Raw genomic sequence first — 12,682 nt, forward strand, 5'->3', positions numbered from 1 at the left:
TTGAGGGTTGAGGTTTCCAAAACCTCTTAATGAAGTTCATTAACGAAGAAGAGTATCTATTGGATAGGATGCTATATGAACCTCACCTATGTGAATTTTGAGATGGTGCCGTCTCAAAGTGAGAGTTGGAGTTTCTCTCATGAAAAATTCATGAAAAGGATAGCATATGGCCATAAATAAGTGCTAAGCGAGATATGTAAAGGAAGAACCTTTAAAGAGTGTGTGTAAGGTAACGCCGGTCTAATCCCATGGATTAATGGTTTAAAAGCTTTGCTACCAAACATTCCGATTAAACTTTGCGTTATCCTCACTAAGGTTAAGTTTAAAATCGAAAGATACCTAACTGTATTAACACTTTTTATATTTCACTATCTGGAATGATTTTTGTCATTATTAGAACTAGTGGGGGATTGTTGGAAATTGTTTTGCAATATTAGTTCCAAAATGACAAAAGAGTTAAATAGCATTTAATGCTTTGAATTCAATTTTTTAGTTATTGTTTTGTTTGAATTTTGAATTCAATTTTCATATCTTTTCATGAAATAGTGTCATATATGAAACATTGTGTTTTATGGTGAAATGGTGTTGTTTCATCAAAGGTTGCAAACTTTTGAAACAACATCCATATCTCCTATAAATATATGATTCTATTCAGAAAAATAATACAAGAACTAAAAACGAATTTCTCTTCCAAATTCCAGAAAACCTTCCTTGCATTTCGGGTTCTTCACTTGTCTTGTGCAGACTCGAAATAAGGCTGACATTATCCTGAGTGTTCTTGCATTTTCCAACTCTAAGACATAATAAAAGAGTGCTTGAAATACTTTTAAGGAAAGTGATTCTCAATCACGATTCAGTCCTGGATCCATTTAATTTTACCGAATTTTCTAACAAGTTTTAGAGAGGGGTTTGGTCATAGAATCCACAAGTTGATACGTAGTAATAACATGTTGATCTTTTATTTGACTTTGTTGCATTAAGTCACTGAGAAAATGAATATCAATTACTAGAAAATTATATTTTAGCTTTTAATTTAACGTCGACCACTGACACCAATGCTATATATGTAACGTAAGCTAACCTATGCTACGCCCATGCTAGAAGTTATTTTTCATTTTCATTTTTTAGATTAATTTTATTTGATTAATTAGACAAGATCTAGCCAAGTCTACATATTCTTCCTTTTTAAAATTATTTTCAGATGATTATATAGATTTGATTTAGCCAACGCTACGTTTTTTCTCATTTTTAAATTATTTTTATTCTATTAGTTATACACGATTAGACTGACATTACCTATTTTATAAATAACATTAGAGTCGATGAGGTCAACACTACCTGCTAACAACTTTGGTTTACTTACATTATTAGCAACCTGTTAGATTTTGTGTTAGAAAATGATATGATGAAAGTTGCACAAAATAAATTTCAAAGCGCGTGTTTACAGTAAACTTTAGGTTCGATTTCCTCCACTCCCACCAATTTAGGCAAATTGGATGCAAATTGGTGAATCCCCTTAGGGATACTTTAATAACTTTAACATGAATCGCACATTCACATTAAACATATCGATCAACGATATTTTACATAATGAAGTTCTCTCATTTATTCTCGTGCATTAGAAAAATAAAAGAATGACTTAGATATAATTTTTGGCACTTGAAACAAGTAATTTTCCGTGTGTCATTTTAGCCTAACAATTATAGCTATATATAAAAAAACTTGTACCAATTGATAGGGAGAAACAACGTTTGAATGGTTTCAACATGGTCATTCGTGAACAACTATCTATATATTGTTTCATGAAATGTTGTAATAGTTTTGTGGTAATATAAGCAATTTGCACCCCCTAACTAAGAGGTCTTAGTTCAATTCTTGACGGGTGCAACTTTTGGCCATTTATTTTGTTATTTCAACAAATAAATCCAAAAAATTCTAACTTATGACCTTTAACTCTATAACAAAAGTCACAACCACTACACCACATATATTTTTCTTTCTCATTCATCAAAACATATATAAATATATATTTAGCATATTTTGGAAATCCTCCAACAATCCCCAACAATTTTCAAAATATATCTAAATCTATTATTCAGGAAATTTCACGGTTCAGATAAAGGTATCTTACATTTGAATCATTACTTAGTAAGTTAAGTTTTCACTCATCTCCGAATAGATTGATAGACAAGATTTGAACCAATTATTCATTAGAACAAGTGTGCATAACTCACACATGAAATCTCGGTACCATTGGTCGAATTATTAATATGACACATTTAATAAGGCAATGTGTCTCATATCCTTTCCATGAGAATTTAAGAGTCAAGCCCTTGAACTCTATGAAGCAGCACCACTTCATTCTCATGTAGGTAGACTTTATCAAAAATGCACCTATAATTATGCATTCCAGCAAGCATATGTTATGTGTCTATTAAGAGAAAAACATCATCCTACCACATTTATTCTTATGGTCCAAGTACTTTTACTCCTTGGGATGTATCTATCGTCAAGTACTTCAATCACTCTAATAATGTACTTTCATCATTAAACTCAAGACTTAATGTTAATCGAGTGTGAGTTGAGTTTCCACTATCGATGAATGATTAGATATGAGCTTGTTCCACATCCCTAATAATGTCTTCATTGTCTTTAAATATATCCAAAGACATCATATCATTTTCAATCATTTCGTCAAAGAATGACAAGAGTTTCCAAACTTTAATAAATTTTGAATATTCAGGTTTTCAACTAATCATGCACATGATTACTTTATGGACTCTTGATAGTATTGATCATCTATCATCAAACCATGACACTTTTGTCATATGCAATCATCATATACAAAATATATTATATATGCTTGATAGTTTCGATAAACTCTTATCATGACACTTTTGTCATTCATTTTGTCACATTCACAGAGTTTATGTCATTCTTCATTTGCTAACCTTTTTAATTTGAAATTTTACTTCCAATTAAATATATCCAAAATATATTTAATGCATTAAACATTTATAGCAATTGATTACATTGATCATACAAATTTATCAAGACTAATTTTTATTTCACGAAGTGAGTTCAAACATGTAACTCATAAACTCCATATAAATTATAAATATAACACCATGTGATAAATTCATGTTTCATATTTAACAAAAATCACAATATAAAATAAATAATGAATTCATATCATTAATATTCTCCATAAATATCCTTCAACTTACAATAATCTAAAATATACTCAAAGTACTTTTAATATCAAGATGAACAAGAAATAATATTTTTATATTATAATACACATAATATGAGATAAATCATTTTAAATTTAATATACTCTTGCACAAACTAAAATACATTGTAAACATGTCCTTGATGTTTTTAACATTTTATTTACATCATTTTACTACCAATAAATGCACCAAAAATTTAAATTCATGATTTTTTTTGTATCAAATCATTTCATCTAGAAATAATGCATTATTAATTAAAATAAATTACTTCCACCAAAAAATAATATTTAATATGTAATTTACATTCAAGTAAACACCATAAATCAAATATATTATTAATGATTCAAATTCATATACTTAAATAATTTATAAATCATGCATATATAAATTTGTTGCACATGTTAAACTTAACATAAATAAATATTATTTTCAACTTATTTTACAAAGATTTAGAACATGATATAATATATATTTATTTAAAATAATAATATAACTTTCACTATGGTTATAAATAAATAAACAGCTATGTTTATCTCTCTATCAAAGTTTCAATAATAAATTAATCACAAAAAATCATAAATCAATATTTCATAATTTTAACAATACATAAATTAATTGTTATCATCTTCTTTAAAGTTGCATACTTTAATATTAACCATAAATAAAGTATGAATCAAAATAAAAAATTGAAAATTGAAAATTGTACCTAAAGATTGTTAGATCTTGTTTTGAAGGTCTGCTGCAAAACATGAATAAGAAGAAGATGAAAATGGTATGATAAAAGTGGCACGAGTAAATTCCAAAGCGTATGTTAAGCATATCAAGCATATTCATATTAATCATATTCATATTAATCATATTCATATTAAGCACACATTCATATTAAACATATCGATCAACGATATAATAGAGTTCTCTCATTTATTCTCGTGCACTAGAAAAATAAAAGAATGACTTAAATATGATTTTTAGCACTTGAAACAAATAATTTCTCTTGTGTCATTTTATGTCTAACAAGTATTTCTATTTATAGAAAAACTTGTATTAATTGACGGAGAGAAATAATGTTTGAAGGGGTTTCAACATGGTCATTTGTAAACAATTATTTATCAATATAAGTATATTACTTCACGAAATGCAGTGATGGTCTGGTGGTAATAGATGCAGCCTACGCCCATCTAACCATAACCAAAAGAGGTCTCAAGTTAAATTGTTGGCAGGTGTAACTTCTGACCATTTATTTTGTTATTTCAACAAATAAATCCATTTTGATGCATTCACTAACCATGACATTAGAGTTTCCTATAACAATTATATCATTTACATACACAGGTATATATAATATTGTGCCATGGTTTTGGAGAAAAAAGAGAGATGTATCAGATTTTGAATTAACAAAGCCATAATTACAAAGAAACTTACGCAAAGTTTGATACCAAGCATGTGGTGCTTGTTTAAAACCATATATGGATTTTCTTAGACGACAAACATCTTGTGGTTTATTATTTAGATTTGGCTTTGAGACACCATCTATAATAATGGTGGGAGTTTGAGAGGGTGTAGTTCCATCAATATGACCAGTGACTTAGATGTCAGAGAGAAGAAAGATAGCATAATGTTTTCAGGCATGATAACTGGCTCGAGAGAGCTTAAGAGTGATGGAAGCATGGATAAGAAGAGTTGTTTTTTATGGATTTGTGGTGACTGCCATGGTAAAAGAATTTTAGATCGACAGATGTTGTTAGGCAAAGGCAAAGGATGATATCATGTAAAGACAACTATACTGAATGCTTGATTTATTTGATATGATAAGATTTACATTTATACTAACAATAAGTACTCCCTCCATTCATTTTTAAGTGTCACTTTCTTGAAGAAAAAATTGTTATTTTTTAATTGTCACTTACAAAATTTAAAGTAGCATTAAATACACTTTTGTCAAAATTACCCCTAGGTAATTATTACATAGAGAAAAAAAATAAAAAAAAATAAAAAAAATAATTAAGGGTATTATAGATAAAAGTAGAATTATTATTTGAAAAGTAATAATAATGATTAACTTTCTTGATATACATAAAAAATATAAAAAATAACACTTAAAAAGGAACGGATGGAGTATGAATTAAGGTTGTACAAGAGTGGATCTGTTTGACAGAAATTAGGTAACAAAAATTAACATTAGTAATTATAATGAATGAGAAAATAAAATAAATTGATGATTGCAATAATTAAGGAGATAGTCATTACATTGTACTTCATCCGTCCCAGAATGAGTGACTTATTTGGAATAAAACAATGCCCCAAAATGAATGATCTATTTCAATCTCCAAAACATATTTTCCAATTTTACCCTCTAATTAATATTATTTTTATCATTTCCAATACATAATAAGGGTACTTTAGTAAAATACCATTTTCTCTCTTTCAGTTATTCAATTTTTTTAATATGTGTGAAATGGTCAACTGAATCATTTATTTGGACGGAGAGAGTAACGATGATTAGGGGTGCTCGCGGTGCGGTTTGGGCGGTTTTGGCGATAAAAATCATCCGAACCGCAAGAGAAAAAAACATGTGGTTTGGTTTGGTTCAGTTGACTTTTAGAAATAAAACCAAACCAAACCAAACCAATGCGGTTTGGGTTGGTTCGGTTGATTCGGTTTTTTATAATATTTTTATTGTGCCATACATACACCTATAGAGAACAACATAACTTTATATTTAGTCATTCATACATGACTAAATAACATCAAAACTCATCATATTTAGAAAAAAATGTTTCATTCAATATACAAAAAATTAGATTAGACAAAAGTGGAATAAAATACATATATAAATAGTAGCATAAAATAATATCGAAGACACTATAATAAAACATAAAAAAACATATGAGATGAGAGATTAGAGAAGATGAAAAAAAGAACATAAGAGATGCGAGATTGAGAAGAAATGTGCGATAAAAATGTAATTAAAAGAGAAAATAGTAACATAAAAGATGAAAAAGAAAGAACATAAGAGATGACTTATTAGAGTAGAATAGGCGAAACCTACATGAAAAAGAAGATGAGAAGAATGTGTGATACTACTACGAGAGATTTAAGAAGGTTGAAATTGAAACCCTAAGCGTGAGTAAGAGAAAATCGTTTGTAATTGTAAGGTTAAGGCATACTAGGTTTGATGTTTTGGTTGGATGTGAGATAAGTAAAATTTGGATTGTAACATAATGCGGTTTGGTTTGGTTTAGTTCGGTTTGCAAAATACAAACCGCAAACCAAACCAAACCGTGCGGTTTTGTTAAAAAATGACCCAAACGAATCCGAACCAAATGCGATTTTTTGCGGTTTCGGTTTGGTTTGGTTTGGTTTGCGGTTTTCTATTGGGTTGGTTTGGTTTTGAACACCCCTAACGATGATTCTGTCTTATTTATCTTGTATCTTTGACTTGAGATATTGGTCAAACAATTAGTATAAGCTAAAAATGAGACGCCATAATAAGTACAGTAAGTAAGCAAGATTAAATTCTATAGATCACTTTTTTTTCAATAAAACTAATGTTCGGCTACAAATACTACACTTTTGAATTTTGTAAAAAACACAAACAACCGATAAAATCAATTTTGTACACATCTTTTAAGTTTTATTGTTTTATTTTACTTAATTTTTATGAATTTTGAATGAATGGACCATAAATGACTTGAGGTGGATTAAACATAATTGAGAAAATATAGATGTACAAAATTGAAATTTCATTCTATTTTTAAATATTTTATTTATAAAATATTATTTTATTGCGGAAATCAATAAGACAAAAAAATAGAATATTTGATGAAATAAAATGAAGTTACAAACCACTTTAATCTAAATATTATAACAATATTATAATTGAAGTTACAAACCACTTTAATCTCAAGTCAAACCACTTTAATTTAAATACAATTGAAGTTACAAACCACTTTAATCTAAATATTTCTCACTTCATTTAATTTCATTACATACCATCAATTTAAAGATAGTTTTAATATATATATATATATATATATATATATATATATATATATATATATATATATATATATATATATATATATATTAACAAGTGTAACACTCTTTAAAAATTTAAAAAAGGTATTTTTTAAATATTATATATTAAAATTGAAAAAAAAATATTTTAAAAATATTTTTTATTTATAAAGAATACCCTTCTAGCACTCGTTAGCATGACCCGTAAAAAAACTCATAATTAAGTTATACAATTTTTTAAAATATAATTACTGTAAATAAATCATCATTGAGAGTGTTTAACTTCTACTTGAATTTCAAATTTTAAATTAAAAATTGAAAGCATTAAATATATGAAAAGTATAATATTGTTACATTAAAGTGGTTTGTAACTTCATTTTAATTTGATATTTTTATTTCTTAAATTAAATACTTTTAAACCACTCTTAACACTTATCATAATAAACTAATACCTAATCATTACTTCAAATAATTCAAATAATAGATTAGTTGTTAGTGTGTGGGACATTTTTGTGAGAAGAGAAAAGAGAGAATATGAAAGTAAGGATTCTATTATTGAAGAATGATTGTGTTACAAACTGATATACATATGTATATGCATCTATATACAAATTTATTTGACTACTAAGTAATAAATATAACAAACTAAGTAACAAATTCTAAACTCTAATTATCTTTGAACTTGCGTCTCGCACAACTTGAATTATATCTTATATCTCAACATACCCCAAATAATCTAAGTTATCGAACATACATTAATCATAGTCGATCTAAACTATTCTTAATTTCTTTCTCAAATTTAGGAATTTGTCGATCTTTAACCCTTTGATGAAAATATCGGTCAACTGTGCTTCACTTGAGCAATGTCTCACTTCGAGTTCACCTCGATTTACCTTCTCCCTAAGAAAGTGAAATCTAGCTTCGATATGCTTACTCCTTCAATGCAAAACTGGATTCTTTGCAAGATTTATGGTTGACTTATTGTCGGTCTGCAACACTAGGGGTTTCTTCACTTCGACCTCCATTTCTTCAAGCACATATCTGATCCAAATTGTTTGACACACAGTATAAGATCCTGTTATATATTCAGTCTCACACGATAATAATGCCACCACATGTTGCTTTCTCGAGCACAATGAGATTGGGGCACCAAATACTTGAAAAAAAATAACAATGTGTGCTTCTTCAATCTTCCTTATCTCCATACCAATCAGCATTTGAATAACTAGTAATCATAGCTTCTTTACTAGTCAAATAGTCTTCAATACTGATGTTGGTGTGTATACTTCAGAATAGTCGACTCTTGATCTATGAAGAAAACCCAGAGCTAACAATCTCGCCTTATGTCTTGCTATCGATCCATCAACATTGTGCTTCAACTTGAACACCCATTTCACTTTAATAGCTTTTGTATATGCTGGAAATTAGACTAACTCCCATGTGTTATTTCTTTTGATTGCTTGTAACTCTTCGAACATAACTGACTTCCATTGTTTATCGTTTTAGGTTTCGATATAGTTGATTGGTTTAACACCTGCAAGTAAGGCGAAATGAACTAATTATCCATCTGGTGTGACTTCATCATCACCAGTCACTTCATAGTCTTGAAGTCTTGATGGGCGAGATCTAGTTCTTTGAGGTCTTTAAATAATACTAACTACACTATCTTCGACTTCGACTGTGCCGTGCATGTCAGCAAATGCTTCGACTTTGTATGGAATATCGATAATATCTTCTACATCGACATTATTACTTGCTTCGTCGAAATCATAATTCATCAATGGCTTATCAATTGCATCACTAGACTTCCAATCCCAGGAAGATTTTTCATCAATCACAATATCTCGACTTATCACAATCTTCTTATTAATTGGATTGAACAATTTGTATGCACCTGTTTTATAATATCCTACCAGAATCATAGGTTCATTCTTGTTATCAAGCTTCCTTCTTCTAGCATCAGGAACATGCTTGTAAGAAATAGAGCCAAACACCTTCAGATGACTCACTGATGGTCAATTGCCACTCCAAACTTCTTCAGGAACCTTGTTCTTCAACTTCTTGGTAGGGCACCTATTCAGAATATAAACAGTAGTGGAAATAACTTCATCCCATAAGGATTTTGGCAAATTCTTTTGCTTTAGTATGCATCTCGCCATGTTTAATATGGTTCTGTTTCTTTTTTCTGCTACTACATTATGATGAGGTGTATAAGGACAATTACCTCATGATCAATACCATGTTTTGCACATAACTTTTCAAACATCTTGGATGTGTATTCGCCACCTCCATCTATTCATAGAACCTTGATCTTCTTTTCACTCTGGTTTTTGACAACCATCTTGAATCTCATTAACAAATGAAACAAAATACATGTTTCCACCAATGGTATGCTCTTCAAAAGGTTCACATACATTTGAATGTACAACTTCGAGTATGCAGGAGGATCTCATTGGCATAGTCAAAACGAAAGACTTTACAGATTGCTTCCCAACTAGACAGCCTTCACAGAATTTGTCGGGCATCTTAAGACTTGGTATAGAAATTACCATACCTTGAGTGATCTAAAGTTCAAATGTCAAAACCTTAAATGCCACATCTAACTACGCTTGTGGTTAACAATAGTTTTTAGACATTGTACTTCAGTCGAACTGATCATGGTCTTGAATGTCCTATTCTTCGACAAAGGGGATTTCAAAATCAAATTATTTTGAGTGTCGAACCGTTCCAAGGCTCTATATTTCATAATCATTGAGAAACCTTTTTCGACCAATTTTCCAACACTTAGCAAATTGCACTTCATTCGAGGTACGTAGAGTACATTTTTTATCGTAGCTTTTCCTCAATTTCTCCTTTGAATAACTATGTCGCCAGTACCTTCTGCTTGCAATGAATTATTATCAGTAAGTTTGACCTTGCTCTTCTTTGACGAGTCGAAATCTGCTAACCACACTTTTTGACCAATTATGTGATTCGAGTAACCCGAGTCGAGGAATAAGATCTTGGATTTGATATGGTCATCTGCAACTACATACATAACCATCATATCTTCAGAATCATTTGAATCCTGGCGTGTAAGGTTCGTTTCTTCCTCTTTTCCTTTTGTCGATCCCTTGTCTTTATTGTACCAATAACGCTTGGCCAAGTGACCCCATTTTTCAAAGTTATAACACCGCACACCTTTTTTCTCTTTGTCTTTCTGATATGAGTTTCCTCCTCCTCTTTTCGAGGATTCATAAGCCATATCATCGACCATGTGCTTTTGAAGGTTCAACTAAGAATTTTTGCTCTGAGTCTCGTCTCCTTTGCCTTTGAACTTTTCGGAACCATCATGCTTCTTCCAAGCCTGAGCCTGCAGTGCTTGTATCGAATCTTGAACCCCTTTCCTTTCGACAATCCTAATCTCATGTGCCTCCAATGAACCAACCAAATCTTCCAATTTTATGGTTTCAATATTGTTGGATTCTTGAATAGCTACGATAACGAGATTAAAGTGAGAGGTCAACGTATGGCTTACCTTCTCAACTATCATCTTATTATTTAGGGTTTCACCACAACTCTTCATGATATGGACGAGATTTTGCACCTTTGACACATAACCTTCAATCTTTTCATCTTCTCCCATCTACAACAATTCATATTGTCATTGCAAAGTCTACAATTTGAAGAATTTGACTTTCTCACCTTCTTCATAGTACTTGGCAAGAATATCTCATGTCTCCTTCGCCGATTCAGCATGAGATATTTTGTCAAAATTTGTCGAATCTACTGTCGATTGAATGCAAAATGCAGCCTTGTAATCTTTCTTTTTAGCCTTCTTGTGCACAACACTCTCAACATCAGTTGAATTCTCAGCAAGCTCAGGGACGTCATCAGTAACCACTTCTAGGGTTTCATGAAAGTCGAACAAGGACTGCATCTGTTTTCTCCATTGAATTCAATTATTGCCGTCAAGAATTGGAAGAGAATCCAGAATATCGTCGGTGCCATTCATCTTTGCAACAAACACGATTAACAATCCACAATCCCGGAAACACGATCACTGACGTGTGATTCTTGAAAACACGATCAAGAATCTAACCGGAGTTTTAGATACCAATTTGTTAGTGTGTGAGACACTTTTATGAGGAGATAAAAGAGAGAGAATATGAAAATAAGGATTCTATTATTGAAGAATGATTATGTTAGAAACTGATTTTTATATATATATATATATATATATATATATATATATATATATATATATATATATATATATATTTATATACAAATTTGCTTGACTATTAAGTAACAAATATAATAAATTAAATAAAAAATCATGAACCCTAATTATCTTTGAGTTTGGGCCTCACACAACTTAGATTATATTATATGTCTCAACATGCTTATCACAAATATTTAGAAACATATGTATATTAAATATTCTTATACAATAATAATATATATAAATATGAGGCATTTTCAAAATTATCATGGTAAATTTTATTTTATTTTGGTAAATCATAACCATTCATATACATATGAGCTTAAGTTTAGATTAATCCTTAAAAAAATTAAAAATCAAATATTATTAAATGTATTTTGAATGTTAATCAAATTAAAATTTAAAAACAGAATCAAATTACATACATATTTTAATAATTTTTTTATTAGTATAATACATCACATTAATTTAGTCTTTGTTAGTTTTTAATTTTTTCTTAATATTACTTTTAATTTTAACTAAATAATTTTTTACCATTTCATATACTTTAAACGTAATCCATAATACTCATTCTCTAATATTAATTTTTGATATATTATCTATTATATTTTACATCATATCTTTTTTAATTGTTGAAGAATTTTAGTCACTGTCAAATGATTAATAATGATGTTAAATAATTAGTTATAGTGGAAGATAAAAAGAAAATGAGAATAAATAGACTAATGTGATCTGATACTCGGAATATGCCATAGTACCTTTTTCAATAGTTGAGTCAATATATGTGGAGATCTTTATTACTAATATCTTTGTTTTGTTTGTTTATTGCTTACACAACCTTAATTTTATTTTACTCAACATAGTCGAAGACCCTTGTATATTACTCAATAGTATTGAGTTTGAATCAATTTCCACAATGATAAATTCTTGATTGAAGAGCTTATTGCCCATATTTTTTTATATTGAAACCAGAGATTCGTTGGCTAATTTAATATTTAATTTGTTTCGTAATAAATGATTTAGATGAGCATTTTATATATATTAAAAAAAATATTTTTTATAAATAAATTATATGAAATGAGAGATAAATTTATAAATAAATTTAAAATTATATATTAATTAATAATATAATATTTTAGGAATGATTTTTTTGAAAATCTCCGCTAACAAATTCAAGGTGACATTCCTAATTAAAAATGAACACGTTGTTATTCATGAAAATATTTAA

The sequence above is a fragment of the Lathyrus oleraceus genome, chromosome 2 (genome assembly GCF_024323335.1).
Source record: "Lathyrus oleraceus cultivar Zhongwan6 chromosome 2, CAAS_Psat_ZW6_1.0, whole genome shotgun sequence".
NCBI lineage: Eukaryota > Viridiplantae > Streptophyta > Magnoliopsida > Fabales > Fabaceae > Lathyrus > Lathyrus oleraceus.